The sequence below is a fragment of the Ascaphus truei genome, chromosome 17 (genome assembly GCF_040206685.1).
Source record: "Ascaphus truei isolate aAscTru1 chromosome 17, aAscTru1.hap1, whole genome shotgun sequence".
Classification (NCBI taxonomy): Eukaryota; Metazoa; Chordata; class Amphibia; order Anura; family Ascaphidae; genus Ascaphus; species Ascaphus truei.
This window is the reverse complement of record NC_134499.1, coordinates 9,355,441-9,374,627: the sequence shown is the minus strand read 5'-3', so window position 1 is coordinate 9,374,627 and position 19,187 is coordinate 9,355,441.

Here is a 19,187-nt window from a genome sequence, read left to right as displayed (position 1 = left end):
AGCATGATCGCAGTGTCTAAAAGATTTAAAAAAAAAAATTCTAACGTGTGCCAAGAATGAGGCTGGTGACTGGGTGAATTATACTCTCACTCCATCCCTGACCCCAGAATAGGAACTCACATCTTTTAGCACACAGAAAACAGGACACAATATATTTGATTAAATGGTTATATTTTTAATACGTATATGTATTGATCACCTGTATACTGTATGAACTGTGGGATTTCCATGTCCTGGATTCCAAGGGACCAGATGGCGACCAAGCTTGGTGCCTCTGTGTCTGTGCGGAGTCCGTGCTTGAAAGCCTCAGGGATGCCCAGGTGTTAGAACAGGAGGGTACTGCAGTTCTGCTTGAGTATCCATATCCTGGGCTAACACGGGGCTATCCGGCAACCATTTGCCAGAACCCAGACTCTGTGGAGCCGGGACAGCGGGTGGGCGCAATATGCAAAGAGGCAGAGGTGCCAGGTTGGCGCATGCCCCTTTACAGACTGAGAAAAGGGGCCCTCCCAGCTTTACAATACCGGCAAATCGGTGATTAGCTGGCAGAATTCCCACGCTCTGATAGGCTGTACAGGTTAGTGAATGAGAGCCTGAAAGCCTTAAGAGAGCTTGCAGCCAATCAGGAGTGCAGATTCCAAGCGCCAAACCAACAGCGGCAAAGTCAAAGATGCTCTGGACTGAATAGACGCGAGCCGGCTTCAAGGATTTTGAACTCAGAAAAGTTTCTAAGTCCCGCTTTTTAGAACGTAGCGGTCGCGGCTGGCATTGCGTGCCGAAAATAGTTCCAGGACTTTTGTGAGTAACTACCGGTCAAGGAAAAGGGCTCCTAAAGAGGTCATCTCTGCGAATTTCTTTCCGAGGATAGATTTATTCGGCAGCCCCGCTCCCAGTAAATGTGTTAACCTTGTAAATTGTGGTACATTGTGTGTATGTCTTTTCCTGAAATAAATTACAATTTATTTTACCATCTTGTTTTGCTCAATCATATGATCCCGGTATAAAAGGTGTTAATAAACCTGGTCTCCCGTGACAGTGTTCCCTTGAGTCAGAGCCGAAAGGGCACGGGCAGATTTTCAAAGATGCTCTGTTTGTAATAGCAAAGCAACCGGCTTCGATTTCAAGCCTGAAAAGCCTGCCCGCCAGAGACTAAGTCCAGCATTCTGCGCCCAAGTTCTCGGAATTGAACATAGCGTCGTGGCTGGGAGTTTATGCCGATTTGAGTTCCAGAAGATTTGGGCTGATTCGTGGTCAGGATTGACCAAGTTCTCAGAAGAGAACGTAGCGGTGGCGTATGGAACTTTATGCCGATTTGGGTTCCATGAGATTCCGGGCTAAGTCCCGGTCAGGGTTAAACTCTCCCATAGAGTTCCCTGCACCTAGGAAAGTCTAGTTTTCGAACCTAGACCCCCAGTAAGTGTGTATTTTTGTCTGTATTTTGTGTATCATTGTGTGTAAGCAAATTTATGCCGAATAAATTACAATTTATTTCATTACCTTGTTCTGCTCAATGAATGTTCCTGGTAAAAAGGTGTAAATAGCCTGGTCTCCCGCGACAATATTATCTTAACGTATTAATTCTTGTACATCTCTAAGGCTGAGTCCATAGAAGGACAGTAAACGTTGAGCCGTGCGGACGCTCCGCGATGAACCCCGTCATCCTCATTGAGGATGTCTTGAGAGGGGGCTCCCGTGAGTGTCCGCAGGCGCGCTGTGGCGCAGGGATTTTCAGCCGACAGCAGAACCTGTTTCTGAGCGCGCTGTCGGCTGAAAACCACCAATCAGAGCGAGAGTAATGGAAAAAACCGGAGCACAGCCCACCAGCACATCACAGGACACGAGGGTCTTCTTTAGAATGGTTTGTTGATAAAAGAACATAGGGCAGAGTTCCTAAAGACGCTCTGACATGTTTCGCGCCCTGTGCTGGTGGCCTGTGCTCCGGTTTTTTCCAATACTCTAGACTACTCCTCCTTACCTGGCTGCCCGCCGCTGGCGATACGCTGCTGCAAGCTCTCATTTGGATACCAGCTGTGACCTCCTCCCTGCTATACACAGCAACCCATTCCGGTGAAAGAGGCTGGCGGTTACTTATCATTGACGAGCCGCACTGGGGCTGCGTCTGTCCAGTGACGGAGTCTTCGGTTTGGGGGCCCGTTCACCCCCCTCTACAATACGGAGGAATTTGCCCTGGCTGTGGCGCGGGGATTCCCCTATTTCCTGACGTAGCGCTGCCCATCATCGGAGGCTGCTGTTGGAGGAGACGCCGCTCCCAGTGATTGCACAAGATTTAGAATCATCTTTCCCACTTCACCTACCTGTGAGTAATTTTACTACGACGCGATCGTGCTGCATCTGGCAGCCAGTCGGTAACAAGCCTTTCATTTACTATCTTTGCTTACTCATTACCTTCTTATACGTTAGCCTTACTGGCAATTGCTCACAGGCTGACACACATGGTGTGTCTATTACAATGTCTAGAGACACTTATATACAGCGTATCCCCAGTCACACACCTCTACAATAATTTTTTTGGAGCACTGGATTGTTTGGACTGCTCTGTGGTCTGAATCTCTATATATCCAATCAGAGCTAAGCAGCGTGACGTTGACGTTGGCGCTTCGCGGGCTATTGGCCCAGTGACGTCAGTGCCCCGCCTCCCCCCGCCACGCTGGCTCGTCTGCTAGTTCATGCAATCGCTCCTGATTGCGCAGACGAGCCTCAGCGTCATCGCAGAGGAGCGCGGCTCCCCCCTCTATGGGCGCAACCTTAGTCTAAGTGGTGAAAAAGACTATAGAGTGTGAATGCATGAAGAGGCGCATGCGCGACGGCAATGTCAATGGATGCCTAAAGATTAGGCTCTGTCCCCACCGGCGATAACATTAATCATAGGCGGCTAAACTCTAACTGTATCTCAATAGCGGAGGCAAACATAAGTGGCGGAACACCCCAGGATGACAACGAGGGCCAAGACAGGTGACCCACTGTTGACGGATTATTTCAACAAAACTGAGCTGGCAAAGGCGGGAAGCTCAGGGACCCATAACGCAGGCTCTGACTGAGAGAGTGAGAGATCAGAAAGCAGCAATATATCCAGAGGCAAGGATTTAGTCACAAGAAGTGACCTTAAGGAATTCTGCAGGGAAATGAAGTCCTTCTTTCCAAAGGAACTCTGGGATCCATGAAAAGACTTGGATAGTTTGGGGGACAGAACGGATGCCCTGGAAACAAAAATGGACGACACCGTTAAAGCCCTAAATAAAACTACTAAAACCACGGCTTACCTGCACACAAAGATAATGGAGCTGGGAGACAAGCAGGAAGACTCAGAGAACCGGGACAGGCGGAACAATATCCGTGTAAGAGGGGTTCCGGAATCCGTCTCAGATCCTGAGGATTTGGCCTCAAAATGGCTGGAGCACATGTTCCCGGACAAGAAAGAAGCGGACCTCCATCTTGATAGATGCCACAGGGCCCTCCGCTCCAAACCGCAGCCTGGGGAACACCCCAGAGATATCATCATGCGGTTCCATTTTTACAAAATAAAGGACGCTTTGTGTCAAATTGCTAGAACCGCCAAAAGCTTGGAATTTGATGGAATAAAAATACAAGTTTTTCAAGATCTTTCCCCCACTACGTTAGCTAGACGAAGAAGCCTGCTCTCGGTCACTAAGGTCCTAAGGGATAAGGACATCCGATATCGGTGGCTGTTCCCTTTTGGCCTCCTGGTCCTAAAAAATGGGGTGGCTTTTACTATAAAACGTGCTGAGGAAGGAAGCACGCTTTTAAAGAAATTGGGCCTGCAAGTGGATTCCCCCGGTTCCTCTCACCTCGCTCCGGACGATGATCCAGTTCCTGCGGCTGTCTGGAAGCAAGTGGGATCTGCAGCGAGGGAAAGAAGAGAAAAACCATCTTAACTGATACCAATTAAGTTCAATTTTGCTCTTAAAGGTGCCAGACCTAATGTTCCGGTTATAACAGTTAAAGGCTTTCCCAGGTGCCGAACCGTACCCCCTCTAGTGGTTATGGAGGGAAAGTGTGGCGGCCATCTTACCTTATATCGAAGAGGAGAGGAAAGAGTTGGTGCGAGCTCAAGCGGACATAACGGCAGCTCAGGACACACAGGAGATCATCCGGGCCCTCTATCCCTTGGATCTGACCACCCGCAAAGGAACCCCAAGCCCGATGGGACAAAGGAGAGAGGACATTCGCTACACCAGAGAAGAGAAGGAGAGACACTGGTCCAAATACATACCTGGCTCACAGAACACGCACACTGTTATCAGCAAGTCGGTACAGCCACACCGGATAATGACACACGACACGCACACTGTTATCAGCAAGTCGGTACAGCCACACCGGATAATGACACACGACACGCGAAATCTGAGCAGCACACTTAAATATAGCCCCTAAGTCACATACGGTAAAAAGGGCACACAAAGACACTCACGCAAACAACGCTACATATAATACATGGTAGACATGTCATATACATGTAGAGGCTCCGCAGGGTCCTATAAACTGCGGTGCCCAGCCCGCAGAGGCCATCTCTGCATCCGGTTACACAAGGGGGCGTAGGGGCTAATAGAGGGATTATAGAATCTGGAGGCGAGGGGCATAACACCAGAAATGTACACAATCTGGATCCCAGGGTCCACCCTCAGGATGGGACATGGGGGGGGGGGAGGGAGGTGTTGACTGGAACACTACTGGAGATCCGCTTGGGTCTTTGTTTCTGGACTGGGATGAAAACTCTCGGCTGGAACGGGTCATGAGGGCAGAGGGGGCCTGGGGGAGAGGGGAGGTTAAAATAATGATTTACCTAGTGTGAAATAATATTACGTTGTAATAGGCATAGAATTGATGGCTCTGTCTAGATGAGATGGGGAAGAGGGGGAGGGGCGTGGAATTAAGGGGAAAGCCGGTTATTAACTCTTACATCTACCTTGTTGCTGCAGAAGAGAAGGTGGATGGAGATACACGACCACCTGGACGATTAGAAGATTCACTTAGACATCAGAAGCAGTGGACAGACTGGCATGGACAATCGATGGGAGGTGCCGGGACCACCGGATCCCCCATATAAGGTGCCGGGGCCCATGGGTGTTCCGCCACATAGCCACCATAGTCCCTAAATAAAGAAATATTGGGGAAATAGAGAAATGTAGACACAAATAAAGTAGATTTGAATAAGAGAAGGGGGCGATGAGGGTCCTATCAAAACAGAGAGAGAAAGAGGAGAGCTGTGGTGGGTGGATTCATGGGTCCTGGGTGCCTCCTCGGGGCCGGGCCGGATAGGTTAGGTTAAGGAAGATGGGAGTTACAGTTGATGTTTATGTTACGGACTGTTGATGTCTGACTTGTTCCTTACTATATGTGATGGAAAGGATTTGTATATATCCTCTGAGGTACACTATATATACACTATCTGGCAGTGGGTTTACTCTATCGCTCATATATGTTTTTCTTTTTTTTTACTTAAAAAAAAAACCGTTGTGGTGATCTGCCGCGCTATGATTATGTTTCAGATATAATGTTAAGGTTATAAAAAATGCCGGAACTGGGACCACTTCGGGGGTTCGCCTGTGCTTCGTGGCGTGATACATGGAAGTTGTTCATGTACATGAAACTCGGGATCCCCCGGAGTACTGGGTACCTACTATTGAGGTGCCAGTAGTCAGACCTACCCCTAGGGAAAAAGGGCCGAGATTGGTCACATCCAACTCTGGTCCTTTCATGTTCTTTTCTTCCCCACCCCTCCCTTCCTCTCCCCCTTCCCCACCCTCGGTGTCTGATCTCTCCTCTGCCGGGGGTCCGAAGGGCCACATTACTGGGTGTATTGACAGGGAAACCTGCTCCTCTCATACGATGCAAACTAAACATGAGATGCAGTTATACGGCGCTTTTGAGAGAATAAAAGACAAGTTAAATTAAAATGTCAGTCAATATAATCTCACATAATGCTAAAGGCTTGAATAGCCCTAATAAACGCAGGGTGACACTAGCTGACTACAGGAATAAACAAGCCGATATAGGAATGATCCAAGAGACACACTTTAGCGTAAACAGTGCACCTAAATGTATAGATAAACACTTCGGGCAATTCTTCTTAGCATCAGTCACTGAGAAAAACAGAGGTGTTGCAATATTGATCCACAATAACTCTCCATTTAATGTATAGTTGAAAGTCAAGAAAGTCGGAGAAGGCCAGCTCTTGATACTAGTGGGCTCGGTGCAGGAACAGCCTCTGACTCTATCCTCCGTATATGCCCCTTGCGAGCAAAACCCTGTTTTTTTCACTAATTTCTTTCTGATACTGAATTATGAGGCAAAAGGCAATATAATATTAGCCGGGGACTTCAACATAGCGATCGACCCAAAGGTAGATAGATCAGGTGCGCATAAACCTAATAATAAAGTTGCGTGGTATGTACTAACCACAGGTATGCGGCTAAATCAACTCTGATATTTGGAGAGAACTCCATCCTTCTGAAAGACATTATACCTTTCTTTTCCCATCCCCATAAGGCTAAGGCCCCGCTCCCTCAGTCAGCGCGCCCGCACTGCAGACAGGCGGCGCGCTGACAGGCACAGACCGCGATTTGCGGTCTGTAGGGAGCCGGGGGGGGAAGGGGGTGGGAGTGGGAGGGGGTAGCGTGGTTTGAGCAGAGGGACCCGCTACTCCCCCCCTCCCTCCACGGGCTCGGTCTCCCGGGCTGCAGGAGGGAGCTGCTGCGGGCTGCTGGAAGGTAAGCAGCTCCCGCTCCCTCCCCCCACAAATGCCCTCCTCACACACGCAGATACACACACACACACACACCACCCCCTACCTTGTGGAGGAAACTGTCTGACAGCTCCCGCCCCCGCCGCTGATAGGCTCATCAGTGCACCACGTGACGCGTCACCGCTCGGGATCACAATTTTCTTGCATCCCCTGGCGGCTGACGTGTCACAGCACATTGTGAGCCAGCAGCGAGGGGGGACTGGGACCGGCTAGGAAAGAATACCCCTGCTGCTGAGGAATGCGCACGCGGCTGTGCGTGCCGCCGGGCGCAGTGGGACCAAAGCCTAACAGTTATAGCAGAATCGATTACTTCTTTATCTCTAGTAGACTGGTCCCCAAGGTCTCCTGAGCAGGGGTCCATGATATTTCATGGTCGGACCATGCACCGATTGAGCTACTGTAAGGTGCGCTCAAATACACCTGGACAGACCTGGAGCAAATTGGAAACTTTATGAGTCAATCCTGAAAATCCCAGAAATCCACCAATCTATATATGTGTGGAGATTGACCAATTCTTTACGGTAAACAATGGCAGTGTAAATTCCCGAACCAACCTTTGGGAAGCACACAAGGCAACAATGAGAGGTACCCTAATTAGCATAGGGGCTAGACACAAGAGAGAAAGAAACACTAAAATAACTAAACTTTAAGCTAAACTAAAATCACTTTCGGATAGTCCTAAGCAAAGCACTAACCCACAGATTGTGGCAGGGAAGGGGTTAACCAGGCTTATAATATAGGTCAAGCCCACTTGGTTACCCCTGACCCGTGTTTTGGGGTCCTACAGTGTCAGCTCTTGGGCCCAGACATTGTGTATGCATCACTGTGATTGTGTGCAAAATAGAACACAACTGCCATTTTTGTGTTGTTGCGAAACGCGTTGAGGTCACGAGAGGTCACTCTACGCACTTGCTGATTAGCTGAGACAGAGAATAGAACCAGGAAGTTCGGGCTGTGTTACAATCTCCGCGGCTGGTGTGGTCCGGACAGTTAAGCGCCAGCGAGCGGCTCCAGCTCGCGCTTCTATGGTGAGTGTCTGTCTCCCCCATTTCAGCCTTTTGCCCAGCTCTGGTATTCTATCACGATTTGGAGCATCACTGCATATTGGGTAGTTTTTGGGACCAGATGGTCTTTATATATATCTAATGTATGTATGTTATTCGTGTATGTACACCGCTTGTCTTGTTTTTTGCCAGTTGTGTGGTCATTCAGACCTCTTATTAAGAATAAAATATTTTAACTACCTATATCCCGGTCTCGGAGGATTTTATTTTATCTTAAGGTTTTATATTCTCTTTATTTTATTAGTTGGGTTTATATTAATCCCCGGCGCGCTTTGTGTGTATTTTCTTTTGTCTTTTGGGGTCTCCCGTTTGGGAGTCCTTTTTTAGGAGCGTTTTGGGGACGTGCTCCTACACACTCAGCTGCAAGGGGAAATTGACTTCAAAAGAATACCACTGACAGCCCGAGCGTGGAAAGCTGACTCTATATGTTTTTCATATGATTTGATGTTCTATTCATTTGAAATGATATTCCATTAATTTCATATATGATATGATACTTTTTGATATTATATTTATTTCAAATGATATGATATATTACACTCATTTCATATGATATATCATATGAAATGAGTGTAATATCATATATCTTGAAATGCATGGAATATGACATTCTATTAATTTCATATATGATATACAGTATCACAGGAAATTAATGGAATATCATATAAGGGGAGCGCAAACTTTTGGAGCTGCGCCCCCCCCTGCCTTGCCTCCCCCGGTGCTTGCACCCCCCTTTACCTTGGGTGCGGCGTCAAATTACTCCAGGTAGCCATGGAGACGAGTCCTGAAGCCGTCAAAAACGCGATCCCCAAGGCATTTAACTTAAATCCCGGGGGAAGAGGCCGGGGCCTCTGCAACCGTCGCCCCTCCCCTCCCCTCCCCCCCCCACCCCCCCCTGAAAAATCTCATGTGCCCCAGTTTGCGCACCTCTGCTGTATATGATATTCCATTCATTTAATACAATGTGATACAGATGTAGCGCTATGGTTGGTTGCTGCACCCCTGCGTATACCTTGCAGGCGCCTCGCCCGCCCCACACACATTCATAGTTTGCTCGCGTTTTCACGCAATGTGGCAGAGGGCTGGCAATGGAATTTCAGCATTGTTCGCAATACCGTCTGGAAACGCTAGTTGGCGATAGCGCGCTATTGTGTATTCAAAATGTAAACGCAATGTACTGTAACCCATCCCTTATTCCCGCTCCTTTCCACACAATCCGGTGTCACACCGTTTCAAGCTGTATGTAATGGGATTGAAATAAAATGGAAAAATTTGAGACCAAAAATTAGTTTTAGAGAGAATTTTTTTTATTTGATAAGGTTTTTTTTTTTTTGAAACTTTGGTTTTATTGGGTGCATTCAAACATACATGTTATCACTTCCCATTGGCTTCTATAATATCACCCTTACTTTTTTATTTTTAACAATCGACCAAAAACTAGACGTACTAGACTCACAGGACAAACACGGGGATCTGGAAACAGGGTAGACCAGGTGGGGGGGGGGGGGGGGGTGCAATAAAGACTTTCTTGCAGAAGCGGCACCGGCTTCGAGTTTTCCCAGTTCTCCTGTTGGATGTGCTCCTCAGCGAGGATGTCGTGGGGTTATGTGTACACGCCTCTCTGCCTAGCGCCCTGTGGCTCCATGTGGTCTATCTCTGTCCCCCATTGTGGATGCTGATTGGCGTTTTCACGCCCTCTCCCCATGCTATACTGTCAATCTGCCGTCATGGATCCCTTTCGTTACCGGAGAGCGCCTTTCTCAGTTATCATTGCAATATTGTGGTACTATCTATTCCCGGGATGTCCGTCTGTGCCAGCCAGGGCGACCAGACTTTTAGATAATTTTGGCCGGTGTCATTAACCAAACTTGTTAATTGTTCCATCCGGCAAACAAACCAAATTCTATTTCTAATCTTGGGGATGCATGGGAGGATTGGTTGTTTCCACAGTGCTGCAATCTCGCACCTGGTGGCAGTTGCCAAATGTGTGATTAGCTTATGTGAGGCGTTAGATAGTCCCCTGACCCGTCTGCCCAGCAGGAACAGCCATGGGTCCAGGGGGATCTCCACCTCCAACAAACGTTGAAGCCAGTCTCTAATTTCTGCCCAAATCGGCGCCACCTTTGTGCAAGACCACAGCATATGGCATAAGTCCGCTCTGTCTCCGCACTGTTTGGGGCAGAGCGGAGAGTAGCCTTTGACAAATTTAGATAATTTAGTGGGAGTATAATACCACCGCATCAGGACTTTATAGGCGTTCTCCTTTAACGTGGTACAGATAGAGCTTTTGGCTGCTGCCTGCAGGATCCTGTCCCAGTCCTCGTCTTCTAATGTCTCCCCTAAGTCTGTTTCCCACTGTCTCATGTAACTAAGTCTGGGGTGGACCTTCGGCTCCGGGCAGACTACCTCCCTGTACATTCTAGAGGTTAGTCCCCTTGTGTCCGTGTCTCTTGAACAGAGCTGCTCAAAATTTGTTCTCCGGGGCCGAATTGGAGCTTCGTTATAGAAAGCCCTGATCTGGAGGTACCTGAATAGTTCCGCGTTAGGAAGTGCTTTTTCTTCTTTTATGTGGGCAAATGACTTAATGTGCTGCCTAGCCTCCAGATCTTTTAGTCGGAGATACCCTGCTTGTATCCAGTTTGAGAAATTAGAGCTATCCAGTCCAGGAGCAAAATCTGGGTTCCCCCAAATTGGGGTCATTAGGGAGTTCGGAGATGTAAGGAAACATTTAAATTTGGTTGCCTCCCATATTTTCAAGGAGCTAGCCACCGCCTGCAGAGGCGTTCGTATGGTGGACCTATTCTTTTTGGCCAGCCAGATTAGACTATGGATTTCTATTGGTGTGCAGCACGCCTTCTCCAGCTCGACCCACCTTCGAAGACTTGGGTCTAAATGCCATTGCACAATCTGACTCAGCTGGGCTGCTTCGTGATAAGCGAACAAGCATGGCACCCCCAACCCTCCTCTCAAGGTCGGCCTCCTCAAGATTTCTTTTTTAATTCGTGGGCTTTTCTTCTCCCAGATAAACTTTGTTATTAGGGACTGTAACGCAAGGATATCATCTTTTACTAGGGGGATCGGTAGGGCCTGGAAAAGGTACAGCATCCGCGGGAGGAGATTCATTTTTATGCTATGAATGCGCCCTATCCACGAGATGCTGCACTCCGCCCAACGCCGGAGATCCTCACGCAAAGTCCGGAACAACCTGGGATAGTTTGCTTTGTACAAAGCTTTGTAGTCTTTCGTGATGTATACCCCTAGGTATTTAAGCGTGGAGGGTTGCCATTTAAAATTGAAATTTAGTCCAATTAATTTTTCCATCGGCTTTGAAAGATTAATATTGAGGGCTTCAGATTTGGCCTGATTAATTTTGAACCCCGATATTTGTTTGAAGGTCCCCAGAATTGAGAAGACATTGGGCAGGGAGGTAAGGGGTTTTGATAATGTCAGGATCACATCATCCGCGTAGAGCGCCACTTTGTGTGACTGCTCTTTTACAGATATTCCCGTAATATCCGGGTTGTTTCTTATATATGCCGCCAGAGGTTCTACACACAAGGCGAACAGCAAGGGCGACAGCGGGCAGCCCTGACGAGTTCCGCTCTTTATTGGGAACTGTTCCGAGGGGAACCCCTGGTGCCGTACCCTTGCCGTTGGCCCCTCGTATAGGGCCATGATGGCCCCTAGGAGACGTCCTCTAAAGCCAAATGCTTCAAGCGTTCCTCTCAGATAGGGCCAATCAATCCGATCGAAGGCTTTTTCGGCGTCCAGACTCAACACCATTGACGGGGTGTTCTGTTTTTGTGCCAGATCAATCAAGTCAATTATCCGCCTGGTATTGTCTGCCGCCTGCCTTCCTCCGATGAACCCTACCTGATCTGGATGAATCAACCTGGGAAGGACGATACCCACTCGATTGGCTAATAATTTGGAGAAAATTTTGAGATCTGTATTTATCAACGAGATGGGCCGGTAGCTCTTACAGTCTGCCGGGTCCTTGCCAGGTTTATGGATCAGGGAGATGGACGCCTGCAGCATCTGTGCTGGAAATGAGGCCCCCTGCATGACCGAATTAAACATTCTTAACAGGTGTGGGGCTAGAATTTTTAGGTATTTTTTGTAGTATAGATTGGAGAAGCCATCAGGGCCAGGCGCCTTGGCAGGCTTAAGTGACTTTACAACTGCCGTTAACTCTTCTAAAGAGAAGTCCGTCTGTAACGCTTCCCTTTCCACCCTGGTCAATGTTGGGAGTTTTGCTTCCCGTAGAAAATCCCTGAGATTGTCCCTCGTATTTTGATTATGTGTGACCTTCCCTCCATCGTAGAGCGCCTCGTAGTAGCTTTTAAATTCTGCCACGATCCGCTTAGGATTTGAGGTGAGGTCTCCCCCTTGTGTGCGGATGGCTTGTATGTGATAATTCGGAATTTTGTGACGGAGTCGATTAGCTAATAGGGTGTCCGGCTTGTTCGCCTTCTCAAAGTACCTGCGCTTTGTCCAGCTCATTTCTTTTTCTGCCTGGGAGGTTAGTACGATATTTAACTGCTGCTTCGTGTCTGAGAGTGCTTTGAAGGAGACTTCACTTTTATCTCTCTTATGTTCCTCTGTTTGGGCTGCCAATTTCTCGTGTAGGAGTTTTATCCGGCAGTCTTGCTCCCTCTTCCTTCTAGCTGCTAGGTTCATTAACGTTCCCCTTAGGGTGGCTTTATGGGCCTCCCAAAGTGTGGTATGTGATGTCACTGAACCTAAGTTATCCGAGAAAAATTCTGCTATTTTCTCTCCGATTTCCAAATGGGTATTAGGGATTTTCAGCAGCAGTTCGTTTAATCTCCAGTTTGCTCCTGGCCTGTCTAGTGAATTTAATGTGCACCGCAGCTCAATGGGTGCGTGGTCCGACCACGAAATATCGTGTATGCCCGAATGGGAGACCACTGGGACCAGTCTATTAGATACTAGGAAGTAGTCCAGCCGGCTGTAACGGTTATGGGGATGGGAAAAGAAGGTATAGTCTCTGCTCAGTGGGTGTTGCTCCCGCCAGATATCTACCAATTGGCAGTCCTTTAGGCCCTGAGTGATTTGTTGGATGTCTGGCTTTGGTGGGAGACCTGATTCGGTGCATCGATCTAGTTTGGGGTTTATTGTTCTGTTAAGATCTCCCGCTACTATCAGCGTTCCTTTTGCCTCTCTCCGTAATTTTCGGAAGAAAAGGGCGAAAAAGTCCCCTGACGTCTCACAAGGTGCGTATATGGATACCAATGTAAGAGGTTTCCCCTGGAGCGAGCCCACCAAGATGAGATATCTACCCTCTCTGTCAGTTACTTTCTTTTCTAACGTGAAGGCTAGTCGGTTGTGTATCGCTATGGCTACCCCCCTCTTTTTAACCTGTGCGGATGCTAAGTATACCGTTCGGAAATTTTTATCTAGGAATTTGGGGTAGCTGTCCCTGGAGAAGTGCGTCTCCTGGAGGAATAATAAATCCGCCTTGTGTCTTTTATAGTCTCTAAGGGCTAGTTTGCGTTTTGCTGGGCTATTCAGGCCTTTAACATTATGTGAGATGCACCTGACTTCAATACTCATAGTGTATTAAAATGAACCTGTCTCTTTCGGAGTCCTGCTGGGACATTCTGCTACCGCCAGGTAGTTGTAGATCTCGTCTTTGTCTTCTCCCGCTCTGTCGCCACTTCTTGCTCTTGCACCTCCAGGGAGGGGGGTAGGGGGGGGTGATACGGGAGGAAAGACCATAGGGGGAGACAAGAAAGGGAAAACATGAATACATGACAACATAAAACACCATGTCCTTAGCGCTAGGACACCCCAATCCCATAGCTAAGTCCAGTGCCTTTGGTCTGGGGATTCTCGCGGGTACTCCGTCGTACTCCCTGCCCCGTACCCAAAGGACTTTGCCCGGGTTAGGGGGCCCACCCCCCCCCCCCGGCCCATTCGAGACACATGCCGACCCCGAGGTAGTCCCCTTGGTACCCACCCCGTGTCCGCGCTCTGCTATCCTCCTGCCTTGACAAAACACACTGAAACCTCTACCTCTATATTGTGCCTTTTCCGCCCGTCAACTTTTGTTCCGGCATCTCCTACCGCCTGCCTTAACTACTGCTTACCCTCGGTGGCATTTCCCGACTGCGTCCCTCTGCTGTCCACCCTTTGGGGGTCGGATCTACAATTTCTGTGTTCCTTCGCTTTCACTGTCTTTCCGACACTTCTCCTTTACTAGCCCCCTTTCCTTGCTGTCTACTCCCGTTTACTGTGCTTCTCCTTATCTTTAGCCCTTTCAAGTCCCTTACTCCGATAGCTTCGCCGCTTCTCTCTCCTCTCCTCCACCTGTCAACTCTCCTTTCTAACTTCCTTCCTGTCGCTCGATGTCTTTCCCCTTGTCCAGCTAACCTGCATCACTTGCCTCAACCCATTGTCTTAAACCTTCCAACTTCCTTTACCTCCTCCGACTTGTTTCCTCCTTGCGCCGCCACTTATCGCCTTCCTCTCCTACATCCCCCTGCTTTCTACAACCTCCCCCTCCCTCCTGTTTTCCCTAAAGAGCTCCGGCAACCTGTCAGGCTCTCATGCCACCCACGCTGTCTTATCCGCTCCCTCAATTCAAGGTGCCGGATTAATTTCCTCCCCCCGGTGCCCATGCTGCCTGTCTTCTCCACTAACTGCTCCCAGGGCTGGGTTCCGGAGCGACGGCAATGTCCCCTTGTGCTCCCGGCCGCTTCCGGCGCTTTGTGGCTCCCCTCGATGCCGTCAATGTCTGCAGCTTCCGGGCTAATTGCCCCCTCCAAGCTGGCGTCGTCCGAAACGCCTCCGCCTGGTGACGACTTCCGGTTTCCTGTTTCCGACGGCCGCCATTTTGAGAGGTGATCTGCCACGAGGAGGAAGCGCGCGGATTCTTCCCGCCGGTGAGCTGTTTCCTGCTTCTGCGCCTCACGCTGGGCCGCTCCAATTCTCTCGAATGCCACCATCTTCCTCGGGTTGAAGGTAAGCTCTGATCTCCCTTTTTTTCGCAGGGGTGCTTCGGGATGCCGACTCTTGCCTGGGGGTCCGCCAAGTAGTGACCGGGGCTCATTGTGGGAGCAGTTCTGCGGGGTGCCACCTCGTCGGTCATTTGTTTATGGGGTATTTAGTGTTGGCTGGCCAGAGACCTTCTGTAACTTGGGCGTGCAGTCAAACAGGCAAAAAGTTTAAACTTGATCCGCGCATTAAACGGCGCAACCGGTCCTTAGCGCAACCGCGCGCTAGAGTGCGGGGGTAATATTAGCTTCTCAGCGCCTCTTCCCTTTCGTTTTGGGCGAGCCGCTGCTCCCACTCCATTCAGGCTCCAGCTCCTCGGCTCCTTCCGTGGCCCGCACGGGTGCCTCCCCTAGGCCTAGCTTAGCGAGGAACTCGGGACCCTCCGTGGGCTCCTTTATCGTGGTGGACCTCCCGTTCCTAGCCACCATCAATCCGAACGGGAAGGTCCACCTGTATCTCACATTATGATCCCTCAACACTCTCGTAATAGGAAGCAGGTTGCGGCGTCTGAGTAATGTAACCGTGGAGAGATCCTGGAAGATGAGCATTTTAATGCCTTCATGCTCCACCGTCGGCAGCGGCCTTGTTTGTCGTAGTATGGCTTCCTTAGTTGTAAAGAAGTGCAGCCTGATGATGATGTCGCGTGGCTGCTCATTCTGCACCGGTCTCGAGCGGAGGGCCCTGTGACAGCGATCTAGTGCTAGGGCGTCTTTGCTAAAGTCCGGGAGCAGGGTCTCCAGCCATTTTGCTATAAATTCTGAGCAGTCCCCAACCTCCTCCGTGACCCCCCGAATTCGCAGATTATTCCGCCTGTCGCGGTTCTCCGCATCCTCCTGCCTCTCCCTTAGTTCATCTATTTGTCGCTGCAGATCTCCTGTTTTTTTGTCCGTTTTTTTGACCACTTTAATTGTTTGATCCACTTTTTTTTCGAGATCATCTGTCCTGGAGCCAAGTTTAATTACGTCTTTTTTCACCTCTTTGATCTCTGCTTGCAGGAGTGATTTCAGGTCATTGTATAACCTTTCGAAATCGCACCTCCTGACAGGCAATAATCCCTGGCTCCCTCGGCTGTCTTCCTCTCCCTCTGCCTCGGTGTCTGTGTCAGGATTTGAAACCGGCGCCATTTCCTCCATTCCCCCGCTTGCACTGGTGCCTCCGAAATATGCTCTGACATCGGCTGATTTGGTTTTTTTAAGGGGACCTGATTTTTTCGGGGCCATCCCTGGATGATATGTGGGAGATGCCTTCAGTTTGGGGTCGGTTCCGTCGGTTTTCGGGTGCTTTTAATATGTTTTAATATGAGCGCGGCACGGAGCTAGCAGCCTATGCGACTCTCCTCGTGTACATCGCGCATGCGCCTCCCTATTTGATAAGGTTTAAGTGAATAATGCAACAATACAAACGTCTTCGCTCTTCTTCCAAATATACAATGTTGTTCTTTATTCATTTCTTCGATGGAACCTGGTTTAAACGCATTTGTGTGTCATTGAATTACTGTAAAATCTTATTGCTGCATCTGATACATGTTCCAATGTTACATACTGTACTGCAATTGTAAGATTGTTTCTTTTAGAGACGAAAATACAGTGCATGCATGAATTAAAGTACACGACATGACCTGGCAGTATTGATGGATGGGTTTCCTACACAAACACGGAGTTGGCTTTGTCCGAACGCAAAACCTGCAAAATCCAACTTTGTCCCTGTATTGCTGCGATGGGATCCCCAGGTGATCCGCAACCACTAAACAGTTGCAACACCCGTCGACCGAGCTGGATCCGGTGCGAGGTGGGCTCTGACTGGCCAGACTGGCTTAAGGTGAGCAGGGGTGGGGGGGTCCGGTTGGGCTGTGATGGGTGCAGGGCGAGGTGACAGGGGGGGGGTCCGATTGGGCTGCAATGGGTGCAGGGCAAGGTGAGCAGAGGGGGGTGTGAAGTCCGGTTGGGCTGTGATGAGTGCAGGGCAAGGTAAGCAGGGGGTGGGGGGGGGGGTCCGGTTTGGCAATGCTGGGTGCAGGGCAAGGTGAGCAGAGGGGGGTGTGAAGTCCGGTTGGGCTGTGATGAGTGCAGGGCAAGGTGAGCAGGGGGTGGGGGGGTCCGGTTGGGCAATGCTGGGTGCAGGGCAAGGTGAGCATGGGGTGGGGGGTCCGGCTGCGATGGGTGCTGGGCGAGGTGACCAGGGGGGGAAGTCCGGTTTGGCTGCGATGGGTGCTGGGCGAGGTGAGATGTGGGGGGGGACCCAATTGGGCAGTGCTGGGTGCAGGTGAGCTGGAGCAGTGTGTGAGGCTATGCAATGCGTGTCAGGTTCTATACACAGTGTCACGATGGACGGAACTTATCAACAATTTTATATTTTGGGGAACTAGATTGAGCACACAAGTTGAGCAAAATAAACTGACATTTATTTCCTTAATAGACAGACACACGACAACCTTAGAATACACTTAATAAAAACACTTACTGAGGGAGAGAACGGGATAGAATGTCAGAAACAAAACAAAGTGCCGGAATATTGTCCTTTAAAGTGCAGTCCTGTTGCAAGGGGCACACCTTGCCAACCCAATATGTCCTTGAATAACACAAAGTTCGTTCTGGTCCGTTGGGGTTCGTTAGATAACCCCCAGCACTAACAAAATCCTGAAGCAGAGTTCTGCACTTGGTTCCGATGGAAATAATTAGTTGCGTTCTGGATTCCTTGCTGCTGCTCTTATCCGCTGTTAGAAGCGTGATGGAAGTCCGCTCACATTGTAGAATGAAAAACGAAAGACAATGGGGATAGCTCGGGGTGCATGTATATAGGGTCTGAGAACATATCTCCAACATACCCACCCAATCCCTCTCGTGGGAATGTTCCCATTCACCAATCCCCGAATTGCCCACAGTTTGCAGAGTGGGCACTATAGGGTTTTCCTGTTAATACAGCACCTGTGCGACATTGCCACCTGGGCTGCTTAACATATGTTCACTCCCCCTTTTACCTGGCGTCTCCCAGGCTAGGGTTTGCCCACAAGGTGTGAACTAGCCCAGGATTTCTCATTCAGCAACCATCCCGGCTATTTCACACTTTGCGGCTCTGGAGGCTTTCAACTGCAAATCTTCCCTAGACCCATAGGCGTCGACTCAATGGGGGATCTGTGAAGTTTGAGTAGGAAGAGCCCCCAGCTCATGCATGTGAAACCATTTGGTCACTAGTTGCAAAGACAAACAGAAAAAATGCATCCTGCCTGTCCTTCAAAAATTGCAGCAAAAAATACACTTTATTAAAAGATATAGGTTCTACTTATCTCAAAGTTATAATATGTGTGTGCTTGGGGTGTTACTCTGGGGCTGCACACCAAATTTCAGGTTGCTGGCCCTTTCCGTTCCCGAGTTATAGCCTCTCCTTGAACTGGCAATGCTGGGCTATGGGCTTCTCCCGTCAATTGACTTGCGGTTACGGAGTTCTCACGCCAATTGACCAAGTTCTCACGCCAATTGACCGAGTTCCCACGCCAATTGACCGAGTTCCCACGCCAATTGACCGAGTTCCCACGCCAATTGACCGAGTTCCCACGCCAATTGACCGAGTTCCCACGCCAATTGACCGAGTTCCCACGCCAATTGACCGAGTTCCCACGCCAATTAACCGAGTTCCCACGCCAATTGTCGGCTACCATTCAAGGTACGCTACAAACCGGGATGGAGATGCATTGTATCCGAGAACCCCTTGAGACTGAAAACCGCAAGCCTTTGATTCAATTGAGTCTGCGGTTACGGCTTCCAGACTCAGTAATGGATACCTATACTTGGCAATGGAACAAAGAGACCACGCCACGCTTATCCAATTAACTCGTGCTTTAGCGCTTGCGGCGGCCTCTTGTGTCCAAAACCAGTAATGTCAGTATACCATTGAATCCACTACTGCAGACAGATATAATCCTGCAAAATGGGGACAACAAGGGACAGAGAGAAAAATAATACATGTCCAGTGCATATAAAATTAACCCCTTCATTCCCAATACGAAATAGGGCTAACTAGCCGAGCATACTGCCTTTATTAATGCGCTGATTACCCTCAATTCCGTTACACACAGTATCAGTGACGTCATTAAGTGTAGGGCAGAGCCACATTGGCAAGGTGTCAAAGGCAGATGTATACTTTACCTGTCACATACAGCATCAGTTATGTAGACACAATACACATTGAATACACATTGAATACACATTGAATACACATTGAATACACATTGAATACACATTCATTCGTGCTTCATTCCTTTTGTAAAGCAGCAATGCCGAAAAAAGTATTTTCCATGGATGATCTTACAGTGTGTGAGACCAGCA